The 13,777-nt window shown below is 52.0% G+C and overlaps 1 pseudogene; it reads left to right on the top strand.

The window, feature by feature from the left end:
* LOC134432724 (zinc finger protein 850-like) overlaps window positions 1-13,447 on the top strand; it is a 105,854-nt pseudogene extending 92,407 nt beyond the window's left edge.
* Window positions 13,448-13,777: the final 330 nt, after the last annotated feature.

Here is a 13,777-nt window from a genome sequence, read left to right as displayed (position 1 = left end):
GCCACTGACCCTTCCACTGTCAATAACTGTCACCTGCTGAAACCACAGAACAGGGGCCCTTGTGAGGGAGTGACACACAACCCCAGAACAGCAATCCACGATTCCTGCACGTGCTCTAAAAAGACAGGTTGGGGGTCAAACCAACCTAAAGAATTCCTGGAACATGTAAACGACTTCAAAGAAATGTTTGAATATGTATAATCATTATGAATATGAATTTGAACAATACAATGGGAAAACGAGACAAGAAGAGTTGCTGTGGTTAACTGGTGTGCCTCTGGCCATTGCCGAGCACCCAGTGCTGTTACTGATTTGCCCCTTATTATTCCTTATTAAACTTTCAAAAATTCTAAAGAGTGAGGCTCCTTTCTCACAAAACCCAAGGTGCTCACCCCTTGTTCTTTCCCCAAAGCCAGGATTTGTCAATCCTAAACTTTGTCTGGATGGAGGAGAAGAAGGCTGCGAGGAAAAGGAAGATGCACTGGTGTGGAGGCCCATGGGAGTCTCAATCTCCCACCCGTGGAGGACTGGTCCCCAATAAGAAGAATAGATGTCAAGGTTATGGCAAGAAATTTGCTTCTCCCATAGACCTTTGCAGGCACATGCTGATTTATGGAAAGTTATGTTACCCCATTGGCCTAAATACCCTAGTTCACCCCCTGTTACCCATCTTTGGTTAGTCCCTAGAATGTTCTCCCTCTCTGTCCCTCCATTGGCCCTAATTTCCTGCATTCCTCTGCCCCTGTTTCCCTATTAGCTGACCCCACCCTTAACCCCTCTTTGGCACCATTTTCCCCCATATCCATTGGACCTGACCCTCAGCTCCACCCTCACTGCCCCATATAAAAACCCCCTGTGCCCTCAGCTTGCACCCTGTCTTTGTCCCTGGGCCCTGTTCAGCTCTGTGCCCTCTTCCTGTACCAATAAACCCAGTTTGCTGCGGATCATACCCAGACCCATCCTGCCGACTTTGTCAGCTTTATAAAGCAGCCGTGAGCTTCGGGCTCCGGAGTGCCGGACGCTCCAAGGGCCTCGGCAGCGCCAGGACACTCCAGGCTGGGACAGCCAGGCAGGGCAGGAGGAATCACTGCCCCTTTCCCCTCTCTGCTGCTCCATCTCCCAGCCCAGCATCGCTGCAGGACAGCCTCACTGCCAACGCCATCCTGCCAGGGATGGACTGGGGGGATCTCCTTCCCCTTCCCTCTGGCATGGAGGCAAATCCCATCTTCTCCTTGTCTGCCCTCCTTCCTCTTCTCATTCTGTCCTTCATCCATCCACGTTCCTTTCCCATCTCCACCGGGGAGGACAAGGCCCAGAGATCCCAACGAGGAGGGGCTGCAAACCCAGCCTGGGGAGCTGAGAGGAGGTAAAAGCCTCCCTGTGCTGGGAAGGGTGTGGGGAATGTGAGAAGAGCTTCAGACAGAGCTCAGCCTATTCCTGGTGCCTCCAAAACCGGCGGTGCCAGATACAGAGATCCACAGGGCAGCAGAGATCCCCCTTCAGATCCCTGGGGATGCACAGATCCCCCTGCAGCCCCCGGAGCAGCCACGCTGAGCACGGCGATGCCTGAGAGGAGGCTGTGACCCCGCGGCCAGAGGGCCCCGCTGGAGCAGCCTGTCCTGGCAGGACTGACCCCGGGGCACAGTGACCCACGCTGCAGCACTTGGAGGGGGCTGTGCCCCGTGGGATAGACTCAGCTTGGAGAAGTTCCTGGAGAAGACTCCGGTGGGAGAGAGCCCAGGGTGCAGCAGGGGAACGACTCCTGTCCCTGAGGAGAGGCAGAAGCCCCGGGGCATGAACTGAGCCCGGCCCCATTCCCTGTCTGCGGCACTGCCGGGGCAGGAGGTGCAGCTGGAAGGAGGGAGGCGCGGGGGAAAGCTGCATTTAAGAGTCTTCACTTACTTCTCATTATCCTACTCTGAGTTTTTGGAGTTTTCTGTCAGAAATCTCTCCTCTCCCCCACTCATCCACAGGGTTTGGGGTGGTTTTCTCTTTTTGGGGGAAATCAAAGCGATGCACTGATGCTCCTAATTAGGGGTAGGAGAAATCAGGCTCCAGGGCTTCCGGCTGAACCGGAGCCACCGGAGCCGCAGTGCCGGGAAAGCCGTGGCGGGCGCTGCGGAGAAGTTTGTTTGTGTTTTCAGCTCAATCCCCTCGGGCCCGGGCCCGTTCCAGGGCTGTTCCTCAGCTCCGGCTCTGCCCTCACGCAGCCCCGGGGACCGTGAGAGCGCGGGGCGGGGCTGTGCCGTGTGCAGAGCCCGCCCCTGGCTGGGATTGGGCGATGGTGCCGTCAGTCGTGGTTGTGGCGCGCTGATTGGTGGGAGCGGGGCGGAGCAGGGCCCCGGTGGCGGGCTGAGGGCGGCCGTGGCTGGGCAGCGGCGCCATTGTCGGAGCGTGTGTGCGGTGCCGTGAGCGGCGGCAGCGGCCGGAGCGCGGTGAGGCGGCGGCGGAGCTCGGAGGCGGCCGCAGCGCAGGTGGGAGCCGCGCTGGGTTGTGCGGGGGCTCGGGGCTGGCTGCGGGCCTCGGGGGCGGCAGGGGTCTCGGGCGGGTTCGTTGTGCCGTGTCCTGCCCGTGCTGCCGCTGGCGTGAGGGCGCTGCGGGAGCGGCTGCCCGCGGTCTCCTTGCGGCCGCTGCCTCGGCAGGAGCCGCTGCCGGAGCAGCGCTGGCTCGGCGCGGTTGCTGTGGCTGGGACAGAGGGGGCTGCCCCGTGCCCGGGGCTGTGCGGGGAAATTGCCGTGGCCGGAGGTTTCTGTGCCCGGAAGAGACAGAGGAGTCCTGTAAAAGTGACTTTATTGCCGGGCAGAGGGAGAGGCCGTGGGGCATTTGCCGTGCGCTCTCTGCCATTGTTGTAGTTCGCAGCCTCCTTTTTATCCTCATTTTCCCGGCTTCATCTCCCTCTCCCTTTGCCCACTGGCTGAGGTGCTTGGAAGGTTCCGACCTCCCGATCCGCCAACTGCATGTCCTCGTTAATGTGCATCCCCACTTTTGTAGAACAGCCCACATTCATGGCTCTGTTAAGTCATTGTTCTTTTGGAAGTACATGAATTCAGCGGGACTTTGTCTGAGCAGCAGTCCATGTTAATTAGTAAGGTTTATTGAAACTGATGGTTTCTCCCTTCCTTCTCTACGAGTCGCAGACCCAATCTCCAGGCAGATTCACTCACTGAATTTTTTTTATGTTTTCCTTTTTTCTTTCTTTTTTTTTTTTTTTTTTTTTTTTTTTCATATTCATTACCGAGTCTTCTTTGGTTTTTGGATTATTCTCAGTGCCCTCATTCCCTGCCCTTCTGTAGCCGTTTCCGGATCAGGAGGCCTGGCTGCCACCTGCGTCCCCTCGCTCCGCTGCCGAATGAGCTGCACTCTCAAGGTGTAGAGCATGGTAAAAAGGTGAGAGTTCCTGTAGCACATCAGAGGAGAAGCAGTATTCTTTTAAGCCATGGTCTGCCAGGGAGCCACAAAATCGTGTCCCATTCCTGTCCTTTCCACGTTTGGACTGGTACATGAGCTGCTTTCTTATTTCCTTTGTTATCTGTTTCTCCACGTTTCCTTTGTCATCTATTTGCCAACAGCAGCTTGAGTCGTTTACTTTTCCACAAACTCCTCTTTTTTCTGCTAACAGATGATCTGATCCCATCCCATGGTTAAGTGTTGTGTTCCTCATTTCAGTGGATTGGTCGGCAGGAAGGTCAGGAGCTGGAGCTGTCTGGTTGGTTATTGCGAGGACAGCTTGTAATCTAATGATGCCATTGAAATGAGGAATGGGTTCTGTGGCTCCTGATATGAATTGGTTCGAGTTCCCAGGGGCTGGTCCATGGTGTTGTAGGATTTGTTCTGCTGGCTGTTCATCTTTTCTCCATTTTTGGCCGCTCTCTCCAGCCAGGGCTGCATCAATTGACAGCTTTTGTCTAATTAAATCATCAAATCCTTGGATTCCCAACTGATTTTCCTGAATTTTTGGTAGCAAAAAATCCCCAGTGCTCTAATATACCCTATATAACACAGACAGTGACAGCACATGTTGGAGTGGGCAGAGGGATGATTCCCCCCAATTATTTAATATGAAGTTTTCCCAACATTCTCCATTTGCTGTTTCCCTTTGCAGCTTCACCCGTTTGTGTTGCAGGGTCAGATATCCTCCCCCTGGGCTCTGCCTTGAGCTGTGCAAATTCCATCAGTGCCAGCAGGCAGAGCTTGGGGTGAGGGGCAGAGGGAATCAGCCCAATTCCTGCCCCGGGCAAGAGACCCAGGTGCATTGTCCACCCTTTGCCCAGCAGTGTTCATTTGCATTTCTAAATCTCCTATGCAGGCTGCCTGGAATGGAGCTTCTCTTCCAGGGCAGCCATCTGGTGAGTCACATGTGGCCCCCCCAGAATCTGATTTTTTTAAGGAGTATTAATTTTTATGAGTTCAAAATATTACGGGTAAAGCTCTTCAATTTTGCAACAGCTACATAAAGGAGAACATGGAAAACCCTGACCAAAACTTGATTCTCACACTTCTGTCCCAAACCTACCTGACAACATTAAGTGGGAATGTAATGAAAATTTTTTCTCATGTTGTAATTTTGTCACTGAAACTGCAGGGAAAACAAAAACTCTGCAAGAATCTCTTTAGTGTTAGAGAGTCAAGGCATTACTTGGTTCTGGCCTGGATGTGCAACAGAATTAATTTTATTCCAAATAGCACGGCTGTGCAGAGAAAATCATTCCATGCCATGTGAGTTTTACTCGATTTTTCCTAAACTTTATGTAGAACCAATCTAAATCCACTGCTTTAATGTTCCTTGCTTCCAAGTTGTGTAAGTTGTTAGTATTTGGTTTCCTTTTGGACCCGGATTTCTTTGACTCTGATGTGAATTCGGTCTCCACACTCCTGGATTTCCTTCTCAGCCTGTTCCAGCCCAGGTGTCTCCAGCTCTGCTGGGGCAGTGTCTGGGGTAGCTGTTGGTTGCTGTTTGCTGCTGGGCAATGTTGATGTTTTGTTGCTGGTCGTTATCTCTGTGGGTGTCTTTTGGGCTGTTCCCAGTCTGTTGGGATGTTAAACTCATCTCTATTGAGTGGTGTAACACTCCTTAAATAAAACCTTTAAAATTCCTTTCCCAAAGGCAAACCTTTGTGTACAGAAACCTTTCTGAGCAGAGAAATAAGATTTAAAAGGAGCAAAATTGGTACATTTTGCAGCAGTGCAATGGCAGGCAGCCCAGAGTGTGGGTGTCAGTGAGCCCCAGAGTGGAATTGTGCCGTGGTGTTCCCCAGCAGCTGTGGCAGTGCAGGCCCAGCCAGCGCTGAAGCTGCAGCAGTGGCAGCAAGGCTTGGCCCCAGTGGCTGGAGATGGCAGAGGAGGGTGGCCAGGATTGCAGAGGATTCCAGGCGAGGATCTGTGGGCAGGTGCAGGGGCTTGGCCCGCTGTGGAGCCCTGGCTGCTGCTGCGTTGCCTTCAGGGCAGGCTCAGGGGCGGCCTCCCATCCTCCTGCTGCGGACGGGAAGTGCAAATCTCTGGGGCTTCAGAGCCCTTGAGGCCAGGCTGAGGGGTCCCCCTGTGTTGAGCTGTGCTGGCGGCTGTTTCTGGCCTCAGGGACACTTGGCATGGGCCCCTTGGCCACCAGTGGTGCTGCTTTGCACTCCTTGGGCAGGAGCCGATGTCCTGGCTGGGTGTTGGCAGCAGCAAAGGGCCAGGGCAGGCTCAGTGCCAGCACATCTTCCTGTGGGAGAATGTGCCTTGATATCTGCTCCAGTGGTTGCTGAAGCAGTGAGAATTGCTTTTGCCCCCCTGTTAGGTGCCATGGTGTCAGCAGAAGATATTGAAGCCTTCCTGCTCGGGGCATTTCAGTGCCAGGCTCTCACAGGCACCCACAGCTCCGCGGGTTGAGCTGAGCATGGGGCGGTGACCTGCACTGTGTCTGATTCCCCTTCCTTAATAACAGCCTGTCTTGTAGCTCTTTTCCCTTCTGCTGCCCTTGCAGAGCCATCCACAAACACATTTTCTCCCTCAGGCCAGGGAATGTTCCATCATCAATCTGTCCCAACCTGGGTCTGGAGCTCTGTCCCTTGAGTGCAGTCTTGGGTTCCTTGCCAGCCCCTCTCCAGGCTGTTCAGACAGGAGGCTGGGTTAAACCCTTTCCCTGTCCTCAGTTCTAAATCCTCCTGTGCCATTGAACAAGTTTCATACTGTAATAACCGAGCCCTGCTCATCCATTTAGAGGCTCTTTTGGTTGTCAGACCTTTAACTTGATGCCAGACTTGATCTCTAGGAGGTCCTGTATAAGGTTAAACATTTTAGCACAAGAATTCCTTAGGCAAGACCCTGTTTAACATCCACCTGTAATTGAAATTCTTTTTCCCTGTCTGGAAGGCCCAGGCCAGCCGCCTTAGTTAATCTTCATTTTAACACTTGCAAATTCTGTGTTTCCTGCTCCTGTCCATCCATCCAGTTTGTTGACTGGCAGGATAGGAGTGTTCTAGGGAGACATCCCTGGCTCCAAAAGCCCTGCCTTTAACATGGACTCAATACCAGGCTGTGAGCCCTTCCTTCCCTCTCTTGGAACAGGGTATTGCTTGTCCTGGTTGCTTTAAAGTAATTTGTAGAGGCTCCATATCTAATTTTCCCTCTTTCCCTGGGGCTGCCCACACTTTGGGGTTCACTTCAGTATGGGCCTTGTCCGATTTTGGCACAAAGGCAGAACAGAACTGGCCTCTGTATCCCTTTTACAGTATTAAAATCCAGCTCTCAAATTCCTTCCTATTTAATTACAATCACAGGAGGAAGAAAAAGCAATTCATTTATTTCTGACCTATCCCCCACAGCTTCTAATAGTGGTTGAACAAATCATACCTGCTCATCTTTCCCACTCATTCCCTTAACAATTAAAATATTCCTTTACTATTTTCCCCCTTAGGTCTAAGATTCACAGTGGATTGAGAGGCCCCTGTGTCCATCAGGAAATGCCTCCTCTCAGTGCAGACCCACCCTGAATGTTCTCAAGGGCTCCAGTATGGAGGGTCCCTGGTGTGATGGGAGCTGTGACAGCCCTGCCAATCCATGTCCATCAAGGGGTGGACTTGCTGGTGCTGAGGGTGCTGCTGTCTGTGCTTGCAGTGTCCTTGTGCCCTGCAGCTGGAGCCCTGGTTCCTTGCCAGGGGCTGTTTGGGTGGGCTCTCCCCTGCCGAGGAGGGCAATGCCTCTGCCAGGTGCTTGTGGCCGAGCCGTGCCCTGGGTGCTGGGGCCCCCTTGGGCCCTGGGGTTGATCTCTCAGGGGCTGTAGGAACTGTGCCCTGGCCTTTGCCTTCAGCTTGGCCTTTTGCTGCTCCCTTCTTGCATTCACCTGCTGTGCCTTTGTGCCCAAGTGCTGCAGGGCCTTCTTGTGCCCCTCCTGCAGCCCCCTCAGTGCCTGTGGGTGCTTGTCTTGCTTTACAAGAGAGGTGTCTGCTCGGGAAGGCAGAAAAAGGCCTCTCTTGGAATGGAGAATGGAAGCCCCATCCCTCTTCATTTTTAGACTAGTGAAATCAAGGGGCTCTCAGGCAAAGATATGGGAATAGGAATACCAGTTCTTTACTAGTGTGTATAATAAAGCAAACAAACACCAACAGCTGCGGCACTGACAGCAAACAGAGCCCGGACCCAGTCCCGGCCTTTGGGCTGCGGCGCTTTGCCCTTGGGTGCAGTTCCGGGCATGGCCGGCAGGGGCGCTGGTGGCTCCCGCGGGGCGGGGCAGCGCATCCCTCCCATGGGAACCTCTCTGAACGGAAATAGAGCAATCCCTTCATCTAACTCTTTCACTTTTTTACCTTCTCTAGCCTTTCTCCCGTGTTTTGAGAAAGAATTTGGAGAGGGCTGCCTTTTAACTGAGCTCCTAGTGTTTCGATAACGTGCTTCCTGTGGAGAGAGAGAGTTTCCCTGAACAGCCGGAGCTGTGGTTACCAAGGGGCCGTAACTCAGAGCAGGACGGTGTCAGGGGAGGATATCCCGCCGAGGGTCGGTGGGAGTGTGGGCAGGGTCTGCTGCCGGAATCGGCAGAGGGGGATCTTCCCGTGGAGCCCGAACCGGAGCGTGCGTAGCCCCCACATGGCTGATGGCGGCTGATCCGGCAGCTGCCGGCAGAGCAAAAGCAGGTGGGAGAGCCCGGCAGCAGCGGCGGTGCCCAGCGCAGGTGGCACGGGCAGGGCAGCCGGGGATGGGATGGCTGGGACCCCCCCTGGGTGCGATGGGCGCGGTGACCTCGGAGCAGGCGGCAGGACAGAGCAACCCCCATCTTCCCCAGCATGGCCGGCAGAGCGGCCGCGGGCCAGGCAGTGGGAGCAGGGCACACAAATTGAGCGACAGCGCCGGGGCAGGTGGAGCTGCCCTGGGCAGTGAGGCGGCACCTGGGATGGAAACCGGGGCAGGCGGAGCTGAGGCGGGCAGCGAGCCAGGACCCGGGACAGGCGCCTGGGCCGCGAACGGAGGGGGCAAGACCTGCAGAGGATCCCACTCTCTGATTTTTCCTCTTGTTCCCTTCCGTTTCATTTCCCCTTTTTCTTTTCTTGTTTTTTCTCGGGGCATTCTGATACTTCAAAGATTTTTATTCTCCTGAAATCTCCTTTCTAACATATGGCATATTCCTTTCTTCTGGATTAAATGGAGTTTTTTTTACAAATAAACCCAGAACCTAACAGAACTAAACTTCTGCTTGGATACTTTTAAATGGCCAATGGGCTAATTCACAACCTCCTAATGTTGTTTTTCTCATCACTTTTTTATTTATCCTTTGGCAAATTACAGATACATCCTAAATCCAAAAATGCCACTGCACCCATAGTTCCTTAAAAAATGATCACACAAAGCTTGACTACCCCAGTACGTTTTCTGATGCATGTCTTCTAATATTTTCCTAGAAGTACATTTTCTTAAATAATTGTCTTCCATCAAAAATTTCCATTTCCCTGATTTATCTTGTTCATTTCCTGTCTTGTTTAATTCTTTTTTCTCAACTTCCCTAAACTGTGGAATTTCCAGTTTTTCCTCGTTTGGAGTTAATATTAACATAACTCACTCAGCTCCATATTCTGCTGCATCCTTAGTCTTGTGATCTGCCAAAATATTTCTGCTTCTTTCTGGGCTCTTTCCCTTTCAGAGTTCCATAATATGTACTGTAGCTGTCTCTTTTAGGTAATTGTAATGCCTGTAAAATAAGTTCCTCATGTCCTAGTCCTTTTCTTCTTGAATTAAGTAATCTTTTTCCTTTCCAAATTTTTTACAGGTATGTACTACTCTAAAGGCATACCTTGAATCAGTATATATAGTTCCTTTTATTTTGTGTTAAATATTCTAGTGCTCTTTTTAAAGTATATAATTCACAAGTTTGAGCTTACTAGTTTAAGGTTAATTTCCCTTTTTCCATAGTTTGCATGTTTTTACCATCGACTACTACATACCCTGTATTTTCTCCTTTTGCAAGGAGTTGTATCTCTGTTAGCTAACATAACTCCCAAAGGACTGGTTTTTTTTCTTTTTTTCCCCTGTATCCAGCCTACTGGTTTTCTGTCTCATTTTTCAAGATCTTATCTATTCATCTTCTGCCACTGTTTTTCACATTCACTAACAACCTAAATACCACTTTTCTTTCAACTACACACAGAAAAATAAAAAACTTTTTTCTCACACTACTTTCAGTACAATACACCTCCCTCCAAGGAGATATAGTGAAGCTTAAAATGCACAATCCACATTGCCTACACTTTCATTCATCTGCATTCACTCACTTTTATTTCCCATTCTCTTCCACACATTCTTTCCCACCCTCAGGACACAGAGTGGATCCCTGTTGACAGAGAATCGCGGGTCCCTGTGGCCCCCCCTCACCTTGGGGGTGGCCTCTGGGTCTCAGTATCTCTGGGCCTCCTGGGAGGGCCCTGACTCTGCTGCCTCCGGTGCCGTTCACCTGTGAGGCTGATTTGTGTGTCACTCACACTCTTTAGCCACGGCCCCCTCACACGCCCTGGGGACAATGGCCCGTTTGCAGGTCACCTGTACCTTATGCCACAGCCCCCACACACCCAGGACAACAATGGCTTATTTGTGGCTCACACACTCCTCTTTCCACAGCCCCCCTTCCCACCCGCCCGGGAAGCTGAGGCTGATTTTGTGTGTGACTCACTCTCACACACAACAAGAAAACAATAAGGTACCTTTTGTTATAAATGATCAAATTGAGAGCCAAACCTATAGGAAAATTTAGCAAAGATTTATTAATTTGTCTGTGAGACTGAAGTTTGGTCGTCAAAACCACCACAGCCAAGGGTCAGCGTCGAGCCCGGGTTCAGTGCTGGGTGAACACGGATCTGAGCTCCGAATGTCAGTCTCCCCCTGTTCACAAATGCTGCCTGACGCAGCGAGTTCTTTTACAATTTATTCTGCTCAAGGCAGAGATGACCGAATGTTCTTTGTGTCTCTTCCCATCCATAACCGTGTCTTTACCTGAGCAGAGGTGGACAAAGACTCAGTCCAAGTGTCTGGTGTTGTCAGTAGACTCCAGGGAAGTCAGCATTCACATGCATCAGGGTGGGGCTGTGGCTCATTGTGGTAGATGTAATCATGGAGGCAATAATCACTCTTGGGTGGACCTTGTGACCCGGGGAAGCCAGCGATTATCGCCCTGGAAGCTTCTATTCTTTCATTAAAAACCCCGATGTTTATCTCAACCAAGTCCAGGAACTGGATGTATATGAATAAGACACTGCTCTTGTGTTGAAAAGACATAGTGTGGATTTTACAATATTTTATACATTATTAGCATGAATTATCTCTACCATATACTACACTTTAAAATCACCTATTACAAATTTAGGTGTTTCTGGCCAGTCCTGGTGCTCTTGGATATCTCTCAACCCAGCTGTGCTGTCCAACCCCAGATGCTCTTGAGCATATCCTCAATCCGGTAGAATTTTCCTCAACCGTGGATGCTCTTGGAATGTTAATTCCTCAACCCAGCAGGTTTTAATTCTGGATGCTCTTGGGCTCTCTTATCCCTCAAACCAACAGAATTTTTAGGGTTCCCTTTTCTCCCATTTCCTAGTGGATTGGGCTCGGAAACTCCTCTGCTCCCTTCTCCGAGGGGTCCAGCCCCTCTCTGAGACCCAGTCCCAGTTACCCGGGGGATTCTCTCACTCCTCTTATCACTCGCTGTGTCTCTTTACTGGCTGCTTCCCTCGAGGAAAGTTGGAAACGCAGCGTGGGAGACTCCAGCACTCACTTGGCAGGTCTGGGACAACCAGCCCTCGTCTCATTCACAACCCAGAGCAGAGAATGAGGGGAGAAGGGAGCTCGGGAGCCCAAACAGCCCCGGCATCCTGAAATGGGGAGAGTGAAGCAGGGGGAGCTTTTGACATTGCTGGGACTGCCAGCAGCCTGGGCAGGGCAGGCACCGAGGAGAATGGGGACCCCCAATCCAAGCGTGACCCCAAGCAGCTGGGACATGAGGGAACCCCCGAACACCAGAGGGGAGGGACCAGGGTTGGGGAACTCCTGGGAGGCTTTTTCAGGGCTGAAACTTGGTGTTTGGGAGGTTTTTCTGGAGCCCAGATGGCCAGTGACTTGTAGAGATGGACTCGGGCGGAGGGACCTTCAAACTCGATGTGTTTTAGAGAAGATGAAACAGGAAAGCCTTATAAATACGATTGTCTGGCAAAAGATTTTGTGAACATAAAAAGTGTAAGGAAGATTGAAATGAAAGCAAGTTCTGAGATACTTCATTTAGTGAACAACTGGAAAACAATGGTGTCCCAAACTGAAGGTAATTCCCCTTTTGATGAAACAATTCCCTCTGTTTGCAGACAGGTCCAAGGGTCAGTGCAGACCCCACTAGCTCAATAGAAAGGGTCCAAAGAGGAGTTTTTAGTGTGTAAAATGTAACACAGTATGGTGATGTAATGATTTTTATAGGCTGTTTGTAAAGGCAATAGGATTTGTATCTGGTACTTGATTGGCTAGTGAGAAATAGAATATTCAACACAGAAGAAGATTTATTGTATTGTAACGGGACCCTTACTCTCATATGCTCTTCTCCTCTTACTCTCTTACCCTCTCATCCTCTCTACCCCTCTCTTCTCTCGAGCCTGCTCCGAGCTGTGCCTGGCAGCTCCAAGCAGGGCCCTGCACCCAGGCCCTTTGCAATAAACCCCAAGTTCCACGACCTGGCTGCAGAGCTCTCTCGTCTCCGTCTGTCCCGACCGTCCTACCCCCCGACACTCCTACAAACGCTCTCATCCCTTGTTTTCCCCAAACCAGGATTTCCCATTGCCAGCCCCAGGGAGGCTGCGAGGAAGAGGAAGATGCCCTGGGACACTGAGGCAGGTGAGGAGGAAGTCAGTGCCCCTTTCCCCTCTGTGCTGCTCCATCTCCCAGCCCAGCACGGCCCCGGCTGCAGCTCAGCCCTGGGGGGATCTCCTTGCCCTTGCCTGTGGCACGGAGGCGAATCCCATCCTGTCCTTGTCCTTCCTCCCCCAGAGCAGGAGGTGAGCATGGAGAGCAGGGAGGACAAATGCCCGCGGCAGAACCTGGTGGAAGAGGCCGTTTTGAGCGGCTCCACAGCGCAGGAAGCCAACGGGGAGGAAAAGCCCCGGAGATGCCGCACAAGGAGGGGCTGCAAACGCAGCTGGCAGGGATCTGACGGGGAAAGAGCCACCCTGGGCCGGGAAGGCGGCCGGAGACGGAGCCAGAGCTCGGAGCTGGTGCTCCGTGAGCAGCTCCATGATGGGGAGAAGCCCCACACGTGTGTGGAGTGTGGGAAGAGCTTCAGGTGGAACTGCGACCTGATTGTGCACCAGAGGACCCACACTGGGGAACGGCCCTACGAGTGTGGGGAGTGTGGGAAGAGCTTCAGGTTGAGCTCCAACCTGATGAGGCACCAGAGTATCCACACTGGAGAGAAGTCCTATGAGTGTTCCAAGTGTGGGAAGAGCTTCAGCGTGAGCTCCCACCTGATCAGCCACCAGAGGATCCACACTGGAGAAAGGCCGTACAAGTGTTCCGAGTGTGGGATGTGCTTCAGCCAGAACTCCAGCCTGGTCACGCACCAGAGGACCCACACTGAGGAGAGGCCCTACGAGTGTTCCAAGTGTGGGAAGAGGTTTAAGACCAGCTCCCATCTCCTCAAGCACTATTGGATTCACAGAGAGGAGAGGCCCTTCCAATGCCCCAACTGCGGGAAGGGATTCAAGTGGAACTCCGACCTCATCATCCACCGGCGCATCCACACTGGGGAGAGGCCCTACGAGTGTCCCCAGTGTGGGAAGAGCTTCTCCTGGAGGTCTAACTTGACCCAACACCAACGGAGGCACCGGTAAGGGAAGCCCTGTGAGTGCCCCGAGTGCGGGCAGAGCTTCGTGCGCTGCTCCAGCTCCATCCCCCACTGGAGGAGGCACTTTGGGCACAGCCCTGGTCACTCACATTCCCTGTGATCCATGTTGGGAACACACCTGGCTTCTTCTCCTTTTAATTTCACCTTAATTTTTTCTATTCTCCATCTCTTTGCACTGCAAAAGCCAAGAGGAATGGATCTGTCACCTCCAAACCACTCAAATCCCAGTGAAAACAGCTCAATCTTACCCCAAAAAGAGCTCAAACCCACCTAAAAAAAACTCAATCCCATGCCAAACTCACTCGATTCTGCAGCCATCAGGCTGACATGAGGTTGGGAAGTGATTTAGAGTTGTGGGATCTCAATTAGAGTGGTGGGATGGAGATTGTGTGGGTTTGGGTGTGTGGGATGTATTTGACAGCAAAAAAAACTCTGAGACTTCCT

Source organism: Melospiza melodia (genome assembly GCF_035770615.1).
Source record: "Melospiza melodia melodia isolate bMelMel2 chromosome 7 unlocalized genomic scaffold, bMelMel2.pri SUPER_7_unloc_1, whole genome shotgun sequence".
NCBI classification, from domain to species: Eukaryota; Metazoa; Chordata; class Aves; order Passeriformes; family Passerellidae; genus Melospiza; species Melospiza melodia.
The sequence above is the reverse complement of the archived record's forward strand: the minus strand, read 5'-3'. Positions and strand labels throughout refer to the sequence as shown.